The sequence below is a fragment of the Vidua macroura genome, chromosome 2 (assembly GCF_024509145.1).
Source record: "Vidua macroura isolate BioBank_ID:100142 chromosome 2, ASM2450914v1, whole genome shotgun sequence".
Lineage (NCBI taxonomy): Eukaryota > Metazoa > Chordata > Aves > Passeriformes > Viduidae > Vidua > Vidua macroura.
The window spans coordinates 75,793,107-75,813,856 of NC_071572.1; the positions used below are offsets into that span (position 1 = coordinate 75,793,107).

The window sequence follows — 20,750 nt, forward strand, 5'->3', positions numbered from 1 at the left end:
GGCACAGGTTGCCCAGTAAAGTTGTGGGTGGCCTATCCCTGAAACTGTTGGCCAGGTTGCATGGGAATTTGGGCAACTCAATCCAGTTAAAGATGTCCCTGCTCATTCTAGAGGTGTTGGACTAGATACCCTTTCAAGGTCCCTTTGAAGCCAAACTATCTATTCCATGATTCTGAACTGGATATTTCTCTGTTCCTGGAAACTGTCTGAGACCTCCCACCTTCACGGTACCCAGGACCAAACCAACTCCCTACAAAGCTGCAAAAACACCCCAATGCTTTATTTTTAGCTGAATAGTAAGCTTTTCCAGGCAGCCCTCCTTACAACACCTACCTTCTGTGGATAGGCAGGCATACCACACAGAGCAAGGACTTCTCATGCATTTGAAAGAAGAATGAACAAGGGCCACACACATTTTCCATTGAACTCTACAGCATCCAGGTATGAAAGGGACAGAGCTTAGGGCCCTGGACTCTCTATGTGGCCAGCGCTGAATGGATGGAACTGGCAAAGCTGGATTTCACCAGGGCAGACACTTGCTAGCAGCAGTTACTTTTGTTTATCAAGTTCCTTGTAATTGTGTGAATTAGAGACTGGATCATTTGCTTCACAATGAACCAGAATGCTGATTTATTTAATGAATGTAAATGGTCTTTCGTTAGCTAATTAAATTAGGGAAATGAGAACTGTTGGCAATAAAATGGATAGCAAGGAGTGAAAAACCTTCTGTACCCCAGTGACAGCTGTAATATAGGTCTTTCCATGGCCAAGCCCCTCTGTAAAAGCTTCAAACCAAGTTTCTATCCTTGAGGGCAGCCTTTTACTACATTATCTGTGGTCAGACAGGGTTCATTGGAGGTCTGTAAAGGTCCTGAGCCAAGAGAAATGGTGCACCGTGCTTCACTTTGTAATTACACCTGGTGCACCCAGACTAAGATGAGTGGTCTCCTTGAGTTTATCAGTGTAAATACAAGCATTTGCATAATAAGTGCAAATAACTATTTACAGTAATTTTCACTTTTATCTACCATGACTCAGTTCCTCAGTGGTTTGGAAATTCCCTGGGTTGAAAACTCTGCTGTTCCAAACCACCTGCTTATGAAAACACTCTATGGTCCTTCTGCAGTCAAGTCCAGTATCCAGTAAATCCAGTCCTCACCTTGTAACTCCTAAGCCAGAGCCAAAAATAATTACCTTTACACAAGGGCTCAGGCTGGTGATTCCCAGCCATGCACTTCAGAACTGTAAAAGACCAGGTACCATACCAAGAACAGATTCTCTGTGTGTTGCAGCAGTCCTCATGTGTTAGGACAACACTGTGGAGGAATTTGAGGTGTCAAAGTCACCAAAACTTCCCACGTAAATAATATCTGGGAAAATTTCACCTTTGCTGTGCTGAATTACCAGTTAACTCCTTACTCCATATAAATTTCTCACATCAGGAGCTTCTTCTCCCACCTAACAGAACCACAGCAATGGGAGACACCTTCAATTTGGCTCCTTGTGGCCAAATGTTGGACAATAAATCTTACCCATGCCTTCAGAGGAGGCATGGGTATGTTTAAGATAATAGAGCTCATCGAGGAATGGTATTAATTTCCTGCCAAAGAACATAACTAAAAGGCAAAGTGCGTTTTGACAGGTTTATAATCCACCCATGTATTGCCATCCATGTAGGTCATACATTAATCTGGCCATATCTTACTCAAAACTCCTCTTAATATGCAACTTTTAACTTTTAAGAGCCTTTTCGTACACTACTAGAAAGTAAAACAATAGCAGAAATGGCACAAATCACTGTCCATCCAGAACACCTACAAAAAGATTCTTATTCTCAGGAAGTAAATCAAATATAAGACTTCAAGCATTAGGGAAATAAATTCCATCAATTAAACCATGTAAATGACCAAATTCTTAAAATCAAATTAAGCCAGCATAAATAAATAATCACAAAAGGCCAGTCCTTGGCCATAGGCTATGGAGAAAGTCACCACATTTGTAACTGTTATTAATAGGAATAAGTCTAAAAATCTAGATACAGGCTTCAATTTTCAGGTCTATATATCTACATGGGAGGCAATAATTGGAAAGCAGAGATGATTAATATGCCTAATTAATTGCACTATCAGAAGACAGGCAATGCAATTACAGAGTCTTTCAGACATGTGTGATCCTACACTCCATCACAAACCAAATAAAACAAACACAAACAGAATTAATCAAAAAGAAATTGGAACACTGAATTTAAGTAAACATATGCAAAACGTCAAAGACACCTTCATTCTGGATTGCTTTCACTATCAGCAAGAGAGTATAAAATTAAAAAGGTGAAGGAGATAAATTATGCATTCCTAGCCAAATTAAGGGACTTTCCCAGCACAGGCTCTTGCAGCTTCCTTTGGTCTGCAGCCTGGTGGTGTGGAGGGAATACAAAGTGGATAAAGCCATTTTCAGGGCAGGATGCAAAGAGCTTGTGGGTGTTGCCACTGGCCATGACTAATCAGGACTTTATCTCTTCCCAAAGCCAGCTTCTCAAAGACCTTTGGGCTGTGGTTGACCTCATTCAGTTATCCAAGACAGTAATCTATTCCTTTTGAAAAGGGGTTGCTGTCCTTCATCATCCCCTATCCCTCATCGCCCTTGCTCCTCACCCAGAGGGGAGGACTTCTCTCAGCAGCCAATGCATTCCCTCAGCTTTGTTTTTGTTGATAAAGCAGATGCAACTCCTCTCTCTCCACCTCTTCCCCATCCAAATGGACTTTCCCCAGCTGGCTGCATGGTACTATTTTGAGTCATTCCCCTGTGACAGGCTGGGGGTTGTATGTTAAACCTGTGAACTGATATGAGTTTAAAATAATATTGCCAAAAAAAAAAAAAAAAAAAAAAAAAAAGAAAAAAAAAAAAAGAAAAAAAAAGAAAAGCACTTTAAGAGGGTGAGAAGCAGCCCATAGAAGGGAATGGAATCCAGAGGAAAGGTGACAGCTGTTGAAGCTGGGTTTGGCTCCATAGTAAGTGCCTTTGAATCTTTGAAGTTCAGCCAAGTTAATGAGAGTGAGGGGTTGCATGTGGAGTATGGGCTTCCCATGCCCTCTGTACACCCATCTCCCACCTCTGCAGGATTTCTTGAGAGGGCACAATGAAACAGAGAGCAAAGCCAAAACCTCTTAGCTATGAGAAGCACATCTTCATAAGAAGACATCACACCAGGAAGCCCTACTTGGTGAGAAAAAGCAGCACAAATAGGTGACTTGATGGGAACTGCTGCCTCCTTCTTTGACAGAAGCTTGTGGTATCTATTTCTGTCCCAGTACACAGCCTTTTGCTCCTTATTAATTCATGTTACCTTTCCTTCTCCTCTCTTCACTGGACCCTGACCATGAAAATACTATGCTTTCCAAGAATATTACAACATTTTTAACTTTTTTTTTCGCCTCTAGGGTTTATTTAGTTGACCAATGTACATATTCCATCCTGTGGTCACAAGCAGTGGCAGCAGCTCTCAACCAGGTTCTGGTACTTCTATTTGTATGCTATTTCTTCACAGCGGGAGTTGAGTGTCAGTTCACAAACCTAACTTAAAAAGGGATAGGAAAAGCAAGAAAGAGCTGCTCAAATGCTCCACTTTCTCTGAGAGCCTTTTTGCAAAGGAATATTTCCACTGTCCGGACAACCTGATGGCTTTCCCAGAACATGGGAAGTTCATGGGAACAAGCAAGTGCAATATGTTGAATTTTTCATGTGGAAACCAGTTCAGCCCTTTCTGTGAAGCCCAGAAACCACAGAAGCAAGAGCACCAAAGTGACCATCAGAGTGATTTGATACATCAGGGACACCTTCCACAAGACCAGACTGGTCAAAGCCCCATCCATCCTGGTCTTGAACACTTCCAGGGACAGGGTAGCCACAGAGTAGTGTAGCATGCTTGAAGTGTAAGGTATTAAGAGTGGGAGTAAATCACAGCATCTGATTTCCCCTCTCCTATGAGAGGCACAAATCCCAAAGGGCACTCCAGGAGGGACTCATCCTGAAAGCCCTTGAGAGTCACTTATATTTGCTTCCACATCTTCATGTTCTCCAAATTCTGAAATGAATTCCAGAGTGCAGGTCTGGATTCCAGTGCAGTATAGTTTTCATGACAAAACCACAGAATTTGGGGATTTGGAGCAATCAATATCTGTGAAAAGCAACGGTTGCTGCTAAATGTTATGGGTGGGATTCAGGACAAGCCATGAATTCCCTTCATGTTGATTGATCCGTGTGTGTTTATGCAAAATAAATGGTCAGCAGGAAGGACTGCATGAGTTGCTAGTTGGAGTGAGCACTTTGTACTTAAGGTGAAAGGGACATGATCAGATCAGCCATTCCAGCCACCCAGTGGGGCTTTCAGACACTGATGTCAAAGCCCAAAAGAACAAGGACATACCTCCATGTGCCTGGTTCCTCCCCAGACACCTGTGATGTCCCTCAAGCTACCTGGTGGTACCTAAGCTGGATGCAGGACATGATGCTCTAGAGCTCTCTGTGCCTTTGGTGTAGAGTGGTTGGTGCAGCTCCTTGGGCAGCAAGGTGCCCAGTGCACCCAAAAATCTTTGGTTCTGTTTCCAGCATATCTGGCAGGATCCTGGAAAGCCAGACATGCCACTACTAGCCAAACATTTCCTTTATCACCAACAACTTTCTCAACAACCTTACCTACTGAGACAATGCCAAGAATCATAGAATCATTTAGGTTGGAAAAGACCTCGAAGATCACTGAGTCCATCTATTAACCTAAGACCACCAATGCCACCACTAAGCCATGTCCCCAAGCACAACATCTACTATGATTTTTGAGTGCTTTCAGGGATGGTGATTCCACCATTTCCTCTGCAGGAGGGAAGCTACTCTGTGGACCTCTGGGAGATTAGGAAACAACAACCTGATTCAGTCAGCCCTGACTCCTGAGACAATATATGTCCTACAGCAGAATCCTTGGGCAACTATGCTGTATCACAGAAGGGGAAGCCTTTTGCCAGTGTCACTGGCATTCATGAAATTCCTTAAATGCTTTGAAATGCCTTAGATACTTGCATATTGCTTCCATGCCTTGTTCAGCTGCACAGTAAACAGGAAGATGGGCTCCTGTTGATATCTGGGCTTGATCTGGAAGGATATTGCAGTAATAATCATCCAGGGCACTGGACCAAAATATTGTGCTAAGCCAAGCAAATTGGGACTTTTCCCATTCCAATCATTCGGCTGAATCAGCCCATTTCCCTGACCATAGTGTTTTTATCAGATGCTGTGCAGGGACAGTTGTGCCAACATTGCTGATTTGGAAGAACTCTTCCCTTCATCCCCCTGTCCCATTCCACACACTTCTTCTAACAGCAATCCAAGTCAAAGAACTCTGGGCCCTCAGAAAGAATGGGATATTTTCTGAAAAAGGGAAATAGATGTGCTAAAAGGAGGTTGACTGGGTTAAATATTGTGCATGAAGTGATGGTACAAGTGAGGCTGAGGAAAAGGAAGGGAAATAAGAGACATTTGCATGGAAGGAAAGTGTTCACTGCCAGCAGAAATATGTCAAAGGAGCCCTTTGTTTAAAGGCATGAAGAGGCTATGCAGTCATAAGACCCCTGTTACTAAAGAGAATTTGTTTTATTTTGTTTTTATTTTGTTTTCAGGGTTGGTTAAAACCAACAAGGAAGGGTTTAGCATGAAAAAGAAGGTTTTCTGCTGGTTTTTTCAAGACCTTTCTGGAGCTGAGCCATGCTTTGTTGTGCTCAGTTTTCCCCATGAGTGCACGCTTTTCTTTACAGGAATATAGCACTTCCTGAACTCCCACCATTCCCATAATGTTCTCACAGTCACGTTCCCCTTTTCGTGTTTTTGGATCTCTCACTTGGAGAGTAGCAATCAATGGCAGGGAGGGTCACACGTTTCTAGGCTTGAGTCCAAGTTTCCAGCAAATGACTTGAACAGAGGTGGAGCAGTTAGGAAAGGTCCCTCGGAGAGTGATGCTTCAACAACAACAGCATTTTGCTGGGAAATCAAAGGTGTGAGACTCAAGTTGAAATACAGTCTAGTGAACCCCACTGAGCACGTACTTAGCTGTGAAGCAAGGGAGCCAAAGGTGTTATGTTGCCTATCCAGCATCTCCAGATGCACTTGGCTACTGTTTTTCCTTAAGGACATATCCTTGGAAGTTGTATTTGAGAAAGACATATGAGAGCACAAGTGAGGTCTGCTGATCTAATAGGAATGGATGCACTAACCTGAAGGTAGAGACAGAAATAACAAAGAAGTGGTTAACTGTTGGAACACATGAACGTTTTCTTTTGGAAATTTAAAGTTGATATTTTCTCTGAAAATTTGCTTAGGCCAATTACAATTTACTGGGCTCAGTTCAGAAGTAAGGCAGGATATACCATTGCCTAAGGAATTCCTCTGAGATGAGCAGCACAGGAACAGGCAGCTCAGGACAGTGGTGGAGTCACTAGTCCTTAAAGGGCATGAAGATGTGACATTTGGGGACATGGTTTAGTGGTGGTCTTAACAGTGTTCAGTTAATGGTTGGACTCCATCTTCTTAGAAGTATTTTCCAACATTAATGGTTCTGTGTTTCCATGAACAGGTAGAAAACCAGGGTTTAATTTCTTTTCTCTGGTGTTTCACAATAAAGAACTAGGGAAGTGCCTGATCTCACTTACCCAAAGGATGGGAACTGCCAGAGGATGGGAATGGATCTAGATGTCTAGCTGATCCTGAGTGAAGATGATCATGAGGATAAAAGGAGCACCACAGTCAGTTCTTTATTGAAGATAATACAGGATCCATGCTGCTGGTTTGGTTTTTTTTTTTTTTTTGGTTTTTTTTTTGTTTGTTTGTTTGTTTTTCTTTTTTTTTGTTTTCTTTTTTAAAAAAAGAAGGCAGTTAAGTTGCCAATCTTTTAACATAAATTTCATCTGACCATGCCAAGCAGCCATCACGGTTAAAACCTAATACAGCTCCAAGTTCTTCCCACTGTACTTGCAACAAGCAACTCTCTCACATCCCAGGGATGTGGCTACTCTGAGCCAGCACAATTCACAGTCAGTCAGGGTTTGATTTTGCAAATCCTTCTATAACCAAAGCTTTCACACACAATGAATCCTTTGACCTCTCAGGGCTTGATGACGTGTGTCCCGGGAATTTTGATGCCTCAGTCCCTGACCTGCCAAAAGTATGGGAAAGCAAATGCTGCCCTCAAGGGCATTTCTATATAGGAAGACCAAGGGACCTTGAATGCTAGAAGAGGCCCACGATTTTAACGCTGTGAATGAAGTCTCTGTCGACCATCAGCAAAGAGCACTCTGACACTTCAGGGCTTTGCTGTCGTCAGTGTAAAATTAACAGCTTCGTCAGACAGATAGCGTATATTTGTCCCTTTTCATTTCCTTTTTTCCCCCTCTGAGTCCTCACTGAGATTTCACTAAAGCAATGTTAAACCAGGGGTGTTAGTTTGCAAGGCTGAAATAAGGTATTTGCTGTAACCTTGGCTGCCGGGCTGAAAGACACTGTGAGCATATTGTCAGAGAAATACTACATGGACTGTGGAAATTATAATTTTTCCTCTGGAAGCTGTTCTTTGTTTGCATGAGGACTTCTGGAAAGTATGTGTCTTTAATGAGCATAAATCAGGTTGGAATCTCCACATTTCACAGTGCCATGGGCAGCCTGTCTGCTGTGTGACTGATGCTTAAGAAAAGGGAAAGATGCCTGTGGGTACATTCCCACTGACTCCAAACTGGAAGCTGAGGAGGTTTAAGACCTGAGGGCATGAATGCATTGGGGCCATATTCAGGGCACACATTTTGGAAACTGGATATTCTTGACAGCCAGGGATGATTCAGACCAGACTATCTCTGTCTGCCAACTGGGGTGAAGTTAATACCTACCTGAACACCTGAAAAGGCATTCATAGTGTATTTCCACAGGCTTGTATCCACCCCTGCTTGGAGCATCAGGTTGGACTGGAACCTCCTGAGGTTCCTTGCAGCCCAAATTCTCCTATAATACTGAGGAAGGTGAGACCTTCAAGCTGAATTTCTCCCCTTCCCACAATTGGATTTAGGCATGTCCTGAAGACACCAGAAAGGGTGTCATTCACTATCAGCCTTATACAGTGAGGCAGCAAACCTGCACAGGAGCTTATTGCTAATGGTGGCTACAGAGAGGCATGAGATGACAGCTCTTCACGGCCCCCAAGGGAGTTTGGGTCATGTACTGTACATCAGCATTGTACAGACATGAAGACAAATCCCTTCTGCACTCCTCAGGCTGCTGAGTCCACAGATGTGGGCTCCTGAAGCATCAGAACATGTGGGAACATCATGTGATGTTTCATTTAGGTTACCTTTTTGCTAAAACTTGGTTTAATTATCTTGAAAACAGGATGCAGTTATTTTGTAAAATATTCCTTCTGATATGTCTCATTTTCCTTCAAAAAACGCAAGTGTTTTACAGCTAAAGATACTCTGTAGGTCCACAGTTAATTCCTGGTGATTAAAGAGCTCTCTATGTTGTCATCAATAATTGAAAATGTGCTAATAATTTTTAAATTGAAGTTTTGTCTGAATTTCCCCTTGGCTTTCCAAAGGAGCAGAACCCTGGTGATACACTTTTGGTGAACTGTCCTGACAAGGCAACTGATGATTAAACAAATAGGACTTCCCAGAATGACCTTTGCAGAGGAAAAAGTCCTTGTCCCACCACTTCATCAGCAGAGCTGCCTAGCAGAAAAGAACCAGCATGCTCAGACCACTTGGAGCTTTGCAGCCTTGAGCAAAATGCTATATTTACAACCACTTTATTGTCATCTGAATCTCTGCAATACAATTGTTTGATACTCAGACATGTCATTGACCTGGCATTTATTACTTTGTAGTCAGTAGAAAGTAATGGGTGGTTCTCAGCAAAGGGAACTGGCTGCTATGCATGACAGGCAGCTGATAAAACTGAATTTTGCTATTAGTTCAGAGATAACTCCTTTGATTACCCAAAAACCTCTGCTTTTTGACCTCTTCTCAGCTAAGGATTGGGCTATTGCTCAGTGAGACTATCACAAATTAACCTTTAATTTGCTCAGATCTCACCAAGGTACAATGTGCCTAGATGCCACCAAGAGTCATGCAAAATGAATGGGAATGTCGGTGAGAGCTTATGTGCCCCAAGCCAGGTCACCCAACCTGGAACTGGAAGGGAATACTTGGAAGTCATAGAGTCATTAAATGGTAGAATGGTTTAGGTTGGAAGGGACCATCTAGTTCTAATCCACCTGCCATGGGCAGGGTTGCCACCCACTAGATCAGGTTGACCAGGACACCCTCCAACCTGACCTTGAACCCTTGGGGCAGCCGCAAGCTCACTGGGCAATCTGTGCCAGTGCCTCACCACCCTCACACTAAAGAATTTCCTCTTAACATCTAATCTAAATCTCCCCTCTTTCAGTTTAAAACCATCCCCCTTTCTCCAATCACTTTCTGGACATGTAAAAGTCACTCTCCATCTTTTATATATGCCCTCCCTTAGGTACTGGAACATTCCAGAATGTATCCCTTGAGCCTTCTCTTCTCCAGGCTAAATAACCCCAACCCCCTCAGCTTGTCTTCACTGGACATGACTCCCGCATCCCATCAAGCCCCAGTGTGCCACAGTTCATGTTTTAAAGTCTATCTCTTTGCTCTTTTCATGCAGAGTAGGACATTTTGGTGACTTGTCATCTAAATCCCACTTGGCATCTTGACAATTGAGGTCACAAATGCAAGGGCTGAAGATTGACAGAGGTTAACCTAGGTTGTCCTAACAGAGTTGAAGGCACGCAAATGACATGAAACACCAAATCAGCTGAATTGGAACGGGTTTGCAACATGAGCATCGCTTTATTACCCAGCTGATATAGCTGACACTGCCAGATATGGGGTGCACCAGCTTCTTTAAGGCTAAAGTGAGAGCAGCAAACTTTGAGAAAAAGTGTTTTGCATTTAATCAGAGTCAAATTAAACTACCTCCTACCTGTAGGCACCTGTAGGGTAGAGGTGAAATTAATGAAGAGAAAAAGGTGCTTATTTCCAAGAGATAGAAAGGGTACACGGAGAGGAAAGCTGAGATTGTGCTGGCAAGTCAGCTTAAAAATGCCTGTTGGACTGGTAGAGTAGCTGGTGTTGCATAAAGCAGCATGATTGTACAAGACATATTTTCAGTGGAAATCTCAAGACCAAATCTTGCTTACTCATTACTTTATTTCTGTCATAAAAAACTTCTTGTTTGCCAGAGAGCCGATGGTGTGACGCCAGCACTTTCTTATCAAAGAGTTTTATTAACTAGTCAAAATATTCTGTATATCTCTGCACCTACCTTTTTTTACCCCTTCCCTCATGACTACCCAGGTATTTGCCTGACCTTTATTCTTCTCTTACATAAGTACTTTGCAAGCGTTTACAAACTCACTGATAGTAAAATTTTATCTTGGCAGAGTGAGCACAGCAGTGATTTCACATTCTGCTTTTATCAGCTGACTTCAGTCTAGAAACTTCACAGCTTGGGGTTAATCGTATATCTCATGAACTTCATAATCTACAGGCCATGGGTCAGGAAAGTTCACCACCATTTTTATCGGTGTGGGTAAATGCAAAGTTCACAATTGGAAAAAAAAGCCAGCACTGAAATACAGCACATACAATAAAACAAGGCTCCTGAAACAGGTTCCTTCAGAACTGCTTAGCTACAGAGGGGGATGGAAAGGGTAGGAAGCATTTTCACACCAGCTCTTCTGATTTTACCCTGTGTCTAATGAGCCTGTAGGATTCATATCCACAGGAATCATTCAAGGATAACTACTACACCGGTATGACTAACAGGGTTCAAAGTAGGATTAGGCATTTTAAGGGAATGAGAAATGACAGAACTACAAGATTTTAATAGGGCAAAATGAAATTATACCAGAATGGTTTCAAAGGGAAAGGTGAGAGATTGAGATTATATATTAGGAACAAATTCTTTACTATAAGGGTGGTGAGGCACCAAACCATTCCATGATTGTATGAAAGTGTGAGATCAGAGGTGTGCAGAAAAAAAATGCGATGGCCAAAATTTCATAAGCACCATAGGTGTTGGTACACTTTGGGCACCAGTAGCAGCCTCTGTGCCGCAGGATCTGCTCTCTGGGTAGACTGTTCTGGCAATACACTCCAACTGAGATCTTTGGAATAGCCAAAAGAGTGAGGAGGATCTTTACCTGTGACTATTTATTCATGCACATTCCAAGATGTGAAGGTCCTGACCTATCATTGCTACCTTGAAGGTGTTCACGACATACCCCTAACCCCAATAATGGTACTTAAGAGGAAACCCCAGAGACGATCTGTACTATCTGCATTGATCTCCATGACTGCAGCAGACCACACATCTTCTTTGGGAGATGGGGCTCCATTCCTAGCCCTGCCACAAGTCTCATCTTGCCCATGGGCCCCTCATTTGCCACCAAGGCCTCCAGACATTTTCCATGCTACAAATAATAACTCAGCTCCATGCTTGCAGATGCAGACTTTCTTACTAGACCAAGTGGTGTGTGAATTCCCAGTGCACCTGCAAAGATGTGTAATCACCCCAGAGTAATTTTTCTTGAGGGCATTCAGGGAAGGAAAGCATGGTTCCACCTAAAGTTTCCCCGCTTTCGGCAAATTCCCACATATTTCAAAGGGAGGAAAAAGAAATCAAAATGAGAGATTAATATTTGCTTAATGAATCTGCAGAAGTACATTTCTTTGTGGGAAACTTATTAAAAGTTCCTTCCTCGTGGATATGTGGCTGGTAAGTGGGTACTTTGTCAAGTCTGAAAGGAAAAATAACCCAGATCGGAAGTCTAATCACATTAAAACCACATGTGCAGCATATGTCAGCAGTTTCAGAGAGCTTTAGAAAAAACAGCTATGAAACCTCAGCTTCTGACTTCAAAGGGGTTTGAAAAGAGCCAAAATGTTGATCAGTAAATTTTTTCCCATTAGGGAAAAGTCATGAGGATTTGTGTGTGTGAGTATGTGCATGTGCACATGTGTGTGTGTGTGTGTGTGTGTGTCCATCATTGGGAATGGTTTTGCTACAGAAAACTAACTAGAGGTTCCTACCATAACAAAAAATCCTCCCAGAGCTGGCTTCCTCCCTGGGACCCTACAGAATCTCAGCACACACTGAGTCAGTTTTTTTCACAAGCCAGGGCTCTGTCTTAAAGCACAGTTCTGCCTCTGAAAAATGGCTTTATTCAACAACAGCACCATGGGGCTCTGTGTTTCCTGCCTCCCCTGGTTTCAATACGAAATACACATTGTTTGCTCTCACAAGGGTAAATGGTCTTTCCATCAGCTGCTGAGACCAAAGACTCATTGTGAGTTGGAGGAGTTAACACAGACACTTTCCCCTTTCATCTACAATCATCTCTCAAAACACTTCAGCATGTAGGTTGGTGGTAACGCCCCCTTCCTGGCCTTGATCCTCTTCTTTACTGCTATGGAGTACCTTTAATGAAGGAATGCATGAGTTCCCAGCACAAACTGGAGTTGTTGTACTGGGTCCTGCAGAAACAGGGGTGAAATCCCTAAGCCAAATACTTGGAGACCTAAAGGCAGAGTGGGGGCAAACTCTCCTTAACTCATGGCTTAGCTGTCATCACATGCCATCTGTGTCTGCACTCCAAGCAGTCCTTGGCGATAAGGGTCAGGCTTAAGTCCTCCATGGAAGCCTGTGGATTGCTAAAGCAGACTTGCCGCTTCTGAGGCCCCAAGCAGGAGAAGGTGCATGAGGCGATCCCAGCTTCCCCATCAGCTACAAGCTTTCCCAGGGAGAAGAAAAATCCCCTTTCCAATAGGGTTTGACAGAGATGTGAGAGACATGGGAAGGTGCCAGCACAGAGGTGTTAACAGCCCAGCAGGATGCAGCTCTTTGGGAAAACTGGTCCTACCAGGGTGGTGCAATCCCCTTAGTTCACACACAACCCTTTTTCCTCCCACCTGCTTCCACTATGAGGCTCCACTGGGCCAGTTGCATATGTCTGTGAACTGGAAAATAGCAATTAGAAACTTCTTGAAAAAGAGCTGGTGGAGAAATCAATGCAGGTACGTAGTGCTTCTATGAAGCAGGCTGCCTGTGTATGTGTGGGTGTGTGGATTCTACATCACAGAGCTGTGGCAAAGGACAGATTTGGGGGGTCACACTGGAGCAGACAGGATGGACAGGCAACAGAAACTTGCCTCCTAAGCAGTCCCACTGAAATACTTGATGGATACAATTCAAGATGGGGCTCCTTAGTACTCTGTACTGGCAAAGGGGTGCAAGGAAAGGCCATCTTCTCTCTCAGGGGACAGGGCCTGGGAAAAGAGGTTCTGTCCTTTCTCGTGTGGCAGTTCTCCAGCAAGGTCCATGCACCATTCTCTCCTCATTCAATGGCTGTCAAATATGAAACTCCCTGATGTCCCAGATAATTTCCCTCAATGCACACCTTTTAAATCCCTACACAGCACACACCACAGGAGAACCCCATTTGATCCTTGCTTCACCTGGACCCAGCTTTGTTCCTCTCTAACATTGACCTCCAGCACACAGACCTAAAATATCATTAAGTACTTCAGCCCAAAATAAGGACTTAGTGATGTAGGATTTTTTCTGCCGCTGTTTTCAAAGCTCTTGGGAAAGCCTTCAAGTTGAGAAGCTACATAGAAGTGTCCCTGACATGTACTACCTCACCAAAAATATTTGTAAATTCAAGCTGGTGGGAAATCTGAAGTGCTAACTCATTCAGTAAACTACATGACATTTTGTTTAAAGATCCATTTTCTTGATCATCTGCAAACATTTGCCTTACACTAGGAAAATGAAGGATATATCAACCATTGAAAACCACTGAAAAATAATTTTAAAAAAACTCTTGAGGACCCTTATGACAAGAAAGACATTGAGGTGTTGAAGTGTGTCCAGAGAAGGGCAACAGAAATGAGGAAGGGTCGGGAGCACAAGTCTGATGAGGAAAAGCTGAGAGAGTTGGGAGTCTTTAGCCTGGAGAAAATGAGGCTCAGGGGAACCTTATTGCTCTCTACAACTGCCTGAAAGGTGGGTGTACCCAGGTGGGGGTCAGTCTTTTTTTCCAAGTTACAAGTGATAGGACAAGAGGAAATGGCCTTAAGTCGTACCAGGGGAGGTTTAGATTAGCTACTAAGAAAAAATTATTCCCCAGAAGGGTTGCCAAGCACCAGAGGCGTTGATGGAATCACCATGTCTGGAGGTGTAGGTGTGGCACTTGGGAACATGGTTTAGTGGCGGTCTTGGCAGTGCTGGGTTAGTGGTTGGACTCATGACCAACCTCTTTTCCAACCTGATCAATGACATGATTCTATGGTTCAAGATCTTGGTGAAGCTTTAAAAAATAGTATCTTATTTTCACATTCCTGTTTTTGTAAAGAAAAGCTGTAACCTGATTCATGAGCTCAATGCACTTGGGAGCTGAATACACTTCAGTTTTGGATGTGGTCTGCAAGATTGCAGAAAGAAATTTGAACCAGCCAAGGAAAATGAGTTATGGTTGTGACTCACACGAATTCTAGAAAATTATTTTGCTTGTTTAGCCTAGAGAAATAAGAGCAGATAACACCATACAATCACTTCATGTGCAGGACTGTGAGCAGAGGGAGAAGGGCTGTGCAGGTTTAGCAGTGGTGGATCGAGCAAGGAAGGGGAGATTGAATTTAGCTGGATATTAGGAACAATTTCCTGAGAGTGAAGACAATTAGGCAGTGGAACTGTTTTGCCTAGTGAGGTAATTACTGCACAAACACTAGATGGACGCAAGCCAAGATTAGATAAGTATAGTGGAAAATGTAGTACAAGGTCTCTCCTGATGAGCCCAGAGGGGCTTGCTTTGCTGGCCGTGTGCCCAGCCAAGCAGTTGCAGCAAACTTTCCCTGAAGAGTTCTTGAGACAACAGGGGCTTTACTGGGACAGGGACTGCAGGACCAGAGCTGGCTTTTTCGTCAGGGCAGAGGGCAACAGAGAGCAATGCATCAACCCCACCTGCCATAAAAGCCCACAAAATATCTGAGGAAGTTAAAAAATGAAAGTTGAAGAAAAAAAAAAAATCTAAATAGCAAGTTTTGTGAGGGAGTATGAGAGTATGAGCCTTTGTTAGGCTTTGTAAAGCCCCTTTTTGTTTCATATGGGGCTCGGATGTTTCTGCACTTGTTGGTTCATGTTGGCTTTTTTCTCTTTTCACTGACACATGCCGAGTGTTTGCTGAGTCTGGAGCTGGGACAGCTTCCAGAGAAAAGAGGCAGATTTTTGGAAGAGTCACAGGGCTGAGAGCAGAACACTTAAAATTTTGGACTCCGTTAGTATCTCTCAGAAGGAGGAAACAGCTGAATCTTCTCCAAATTATATTTTCCTCAGCTATGACAATATAGGGTAACTCCTTCCCCTGTAACTAGGGTGAGGAGATGGGAGAAAGACCCTGACAGACAAGGCTTCATCTCAGCAGAAGATTGTACCCCACCCATGGCGCTGTACCATGGCTGAAGTCTGGAAGCAAAAGGCAATGTGAGGAAAGGAGCAAGCAAGTCATTTTGGGCTGAAAGAAGCACAGAGTGATACTCTTGGGGTACCCATGAAATCCATCTGGATACCACACCAAGGTAATCTAACCCTGGGGCTAAGCTCATTCTCACATGTCATTGAGAAGTCCCAGGAGGGCAACAGGCATTCCTCCCCTTCAAGGACTACTCTCTTATGGGAGCATTCCTGGACCATACCCTGATATAATACAGTTAGAGGTTATCCCAGCTCAAAAACTGTCTCTGTAAGACAGAGGAGATCATGAATGTATAGGACACCCACCCATACACCCCAAAAAATGGAAGCAGAGCAATGCTCAGTGTCAGCCCTGGGTTTTATTTGCCAACTATTTACTTAATGCAGTAAGTTGTCAGGTATTTCACAGTGGAAATTAGGCCACTTAATGAAAATGCTGTGTTGTCCAGAGATGCTTAATAACAGCATATTTGCCCACTATATTGGTAATAAACCCCTTGATTTATTTACCTGCCTCATTAAATACGTGTGACCCTTCTTGGGGAGGGGAGAGAGGTAACTATTGCCCACCACTGTCACCACTATCACTTCTCTGTTTAGGGAAATTCCTCCTGAGTGGAAAAAGCAAGAGCTGAGCAAACAGGTTAAAGAATGCTGAGTGGGCCAGGAGTCAGGGAACCCTGCTTCATCATGCCTTCATCTCTTGTACAGTACCATCCCAAGATTTGCACATGGGTATTGTTCAACCTGTAGGCTGGAGCTGCAACTGGGCAACCTTCAGGCTAGAGTCTTAGAATCATTTAGGAAGGAAAAGACCTCCAAGGCAATCAAGTTCAACTATAAACCAGCACTGCCAAGCCTACCACTAAACCCTGTCCCCAACTACCACATCTACATGCATTTGAACACTTTCAGGGATGGTGACTCCCCCACTTTTCCGGGTAGCCTGTTCCAATTCCTGACAACATCTTGGGGAGGAATTTTTTCCTAATATCCAATGTAAACTGCCCTGGTACAACTTGAAGCCACTTCTTCTGGTCCTGTCACCTGTTACTTGGGAGAAGAGACCCAACCCCCACCTGGCTACAACCTTCCTTCAGGGAGGTGAAGCTTACAGAAATCTAATGTCCCTTCACTCCAGCAGGGCTGGTTACAGCAGCAACAGCATGTTGACCATGTCTAATTCCAGAGGATGCTCTTTCCCACAGTCCTGACACTCCATTACCTTCTACCTTCAAGCTCAGACAATGATTAAGAACTCCTGTCATTGCCTATGGTGCAATCACACCAAAGTGCCTGGGATGTCAAATTGCTCCTCCAAGCAGGATAGAGCACTATTTAGAGCAGTTAGCACCAAGCATCTAATGTGCAGTGTTGCCCTCAGAATGCAATACAGCTTCATCACTGCTGTCTCTTCTGCTCCTAACTAAGGCCTGTTCAGACATTTCAGGGATATTTTTACCATGATCACAAATTTCTTTCCTGGCTAGTAGCCCCTTTTGACCTTCTTCATGTAAAGCAGATGTTTCCTACTCCAGTGCATTAGTCCCAGATGCTTCAGGGGCTGGATTCATTCATTTTGTCTGTGCTGGCTTTCTGTTGATGTACATCTCTTGAAACCAGTGATGTTACTCCTCTTTAAAGTGTTTAAACAAGGCTTATGTGACTCATATGAAGTTAAATCAGGTTGAACAGCCCAGTGTAAAATACCAGGACAATTGGAGCTCAGCTCACAATCTCTCGAAACCCACACGGAACCTCATTTCCATGCCCTGGTATCCCCTTCCTGTGACTCTGCCATTCCCAGTCTGGGGTACCCAGGAGAGGCATGAAAGGTGAAAGATCCAAGGGACCTCTCCAGTCACCCCCTTTCCATGCACCCTGTATTTCTCCCGTGCCCCATCTCACCATGCAACTCATCCTACAAGGAAAAAAGGGACCTGCAGGACCTGAGATTGTTCTTTAATCATTACCTCACTAACTTGTGTTTTATTTCACTCATATGACACCCATAATTTAAGTCTAGACCTAATAAACTCCTCTGGAACACGGTGATGCCACGGCCAGGCACAGTGAAGGCAAAAATGGGAAGCAAAGTTCATGCGTGCTTGAAACTATTGCAAAATGTCCTGAAACTGCTTATATAAGAAAGTAAGAGCTGCCTGTTCATTGTGGTCATCATTCGTCACCACTGTCTCAGCTCTTGCCAATTTACAACCCAGGGAGACCAGATCAGGCGGGTTCAGGCAATTCATGATGTGAACTTTACCTAAGCAAATACAGGCTGGGATGAATAATTAACAGAAAGCTGTAATATTGAACTGTCCTATGAAAGGTGAAAGGGGCAGAGAGAATAATGAGAAAATGTCAGTCTTTTAAAAAAGCAGCATTTTTTCTGACCTTCACTCTAAGCCTGGACTCGACCTGCTCTGCTCTTCTCTGATCCAAGCAAAAGCTCTCCTTCAAGGATAAAATATGAGGAGAGACAGAAGAGGTGTTTCTTAGAGAAGAGCTTTGCAGGACATCCACTGTGATCAGCATATAGCCAGGTTTCCCCTGTGCAAAGAGGCACAAAAAGGAGGTGTAAAGATTCTCAAAACTGAATTAAGCACCCAAGTTCACATTTACCAACTTCTGGTGGGGCTGAATCCTTTCTTCATTCCTCTAGAGAGCTTTTTCCCTGAGCTGAAGTTCCTGTTAAGGTACAGCCAGGAGGTACCTTCTGAAGTCAGCTCTGAAAGGCTATTGGCATGAGAAAAATGCTTGAGCCAAAACCACCAAGCTGAATATTCTCCTATTCTGTGCATTGTGTCTTTGCTCAGTTAACTCAGAGCCCTGGTTGTCTCCCCAGCAGCAGGAGAGGTGTCTATTTACTAATTCAGAACAGCCTGAGCACTCCTGGTGAGGTGCTTGCTATGTTTTGGAGAGCCCCAAAACTTCCACAGGTGTTCATGATAGGAGACTGCTGTAGTTGAAGGAGGCACCTACCCACCCAGCAGAGCAGTTTGGCTCTAAATAGTGCTCAGATGGATGGGACTTTGAGCGATCTGGTCCATTGGAATGAGTCTCTGGCAATGGCAGGGGTTTCAGAATGAAATGATCTTGAAGATTCCTTCCAGCTCAGGCCATTCTATGATTCCACAGTTCTATGATTCTATGGCTCTATGACACAAGAGCTCATGACCTACTATCAGCCAAACCATCCAAAGGTGAGCATGTTTCCCATCTTTGGCTTCAAGGCCTGTGTCCCAGGGCCTGAGAACAGGCAGGTTTTGACTTGATGTCATCTGCAAATTTCCTGATAGTGGACTTGATCCCATCATCCATGTCATCAATAAAAACATTGAACAGAACTGGCCCCAGCACAAAGGGGCCAGTACACCACTGAGGGACACCACTGGTGACTTGCCCCAGCTGGATGCAGCACCGTTCACCATCACTCTCTGGGCCCGGCCATCCAGCCAGTTCCTAACCCAGCGAAGAGTGCTCCTGTCCAAGCCGTGGGCTGCCAGCTTTTCCAGGAGTGTGCTGTGGGAGACAGTGTCACAGGCCTTGCTGAAGTCCAGGTACACAACATCCACAGCCTTTCCTACATCCACCAGGTGGGTCACTTGGTCATAAAAGGAGATCAGGTTGGTCAAACACAACCTTCCCCTCCTAAACCCGTGCTGCCTGGGTCCAACACCCTGGCCATCCTGTAAGTTACGTGTGATGACACTCAGTATAAACTGTTCCATCACCTTACTGGGTACTGAGGTCAGGCTAACAGGCCTATAACTACCATGATCCTCCTTCCCACCCTTTTTGTGAATGGGTGTCACACTGGCCAGCTTCCAGTCCTCTGGAATCTCACCAGTGAGCCAGGACTGTTGGTAAATGATGGAGAGTGGCTTTGCAAGCTCATTTGCCAGCTCCCTCATCACCCTGGGATGGATCCCATCTGGGCCCATAGGTTATGGACATCCAAGTGTCTCAGCAGTTCTCTGACTGCCTCCTCATGGATAACAGGAGGCCCATTCTGCTCCCTGATACCATCTACCAACTCAGGAGCACAGTCGTCCTGAGGACAACCTGTTTTTCTGTTGAAATTCGATGTAAAGAAGGTGTTAAGTACCTCTGCCTTTTCCTCATATTTAGTTACTAAATTCCCTGCCACATCTACTAGAGATGGAGGTTGTCCTTGTCCTTCCTTTTGCGATTAATGTATTTATAAAAATATTTTTAATTGTCCTTACAAAAGTGGTCAGATTGAGTTCTAACTGGGCTTTTGCCTATCTATTTTTTTTCCTACATGACCTAGCAACTCCCTTAAACATTTCCTGAGATACCTGACCCTCCTTCCAAAGGTGATACACCCTCCTTTTTATCCTTAGTTCCTTCAAAAGCTTCTTGCCCATCCAGGCTAGTGGTTTTCCTTGACAGCTCATCTTTCAGCACATAGGGACAGTCTCTTCCTGTGCCTTCAAGATTTCTGTTTTGAAGCACACCCATTCTTCCTGGACTCCTTTGTTTTTAAGGGCAGCTTCCCAAGGTATTCTCCAAATAAGTCTCTTAAACAGGCCAAAGTCTGTCCTCTAGAATTCCAGTATGGAAGTTTTATTGGTGTCCCTCCTTGTTTCACCAAATATTGAAAACTCTATATGATTTCATGACTTGACAATGAAAAGTAAAAAGCAATCAAAATACAGGAAGCAAATGAGAACTCTATACTTTCTTTGCAATGTTTTACCAAAGAGGCATATTTAACCTATTTATCTCCTTATTTCAGACAGACACTATGGGCTGGGAACCCTACACCTTCTCTAGCATTTGATGGTGTATGTTTTCAGCTTGGGTACTTGAGTCTGTTTCACCACCTGAAAAAGGCAGCTTTCCTTTTGGAATGGAAGGGATCAGCCATGGCTCTTCTCAGATTTAAGAACCTAAGAATTGCAAATATTTTCTATAAAGAAAAGCAAAACCCCTGTGTAAGAATTTTCCAGTGTTTGTCTTAACACTTCTACACATGTGGAGCTGTACAGATTAGTGAAGGGTTTTGATCTTGTTTTACTCAGAGTCTGGGTGACGCAGTCAGAAGTAATAAAATCACAACTGCTTATGCTCTCTCTCTTTTCCTCCCTCCCTGCCTTCATCCATCCACCTCCGTTTCTACCTATCACTTG

At 43.8% G+C, this 20,750-nt stretch overlaps 1 protein-coding gene and 1 long non-coding RNA gene across 8 annotated transcripts in view; one reads left to right on the forward strand and one right to left on the reverse strand.

The window, feature by feature from the left end:
• Positions 1-17,529: 17,529 nt before the first annotated feature.
• Positions 17,530-18,144, reverse strand: LOC128803611 (uncharacterized). Its single transcript, XR_008435775.1, has 2 exons — positions 17,989-18,144; positions 17,530-17,857 (listed from the first exon to the last, which is right to left on the reverse strand). It is a non-coding gene; the product is annotated as an uncharacterized LOC128803611 (long non-coding RNA).
• A 685-nt stretch (positions 18,145-18,829) lies between these two features.
• The window catches only part of TSKU (tsukushi, small leucine rich proteoglycan), a 37,022-nt gene continuing 35,101 nt past the window's right edge, over positions 18,830-20,750 (forward strand). For 5 of the 7 annotated variants that reach the window (XR_008435858.1, XR_008435855.1, XR_008435856.1 and 2 more), the window contains exon 1: positions 18,830-19,154. The gene's annotated coding sequence lies outside the window, so the exon portion shown is untranslated. The other 2 variants (XR_008435857.1, XR_008435859.1) reach the window with 2 other exon arrangements.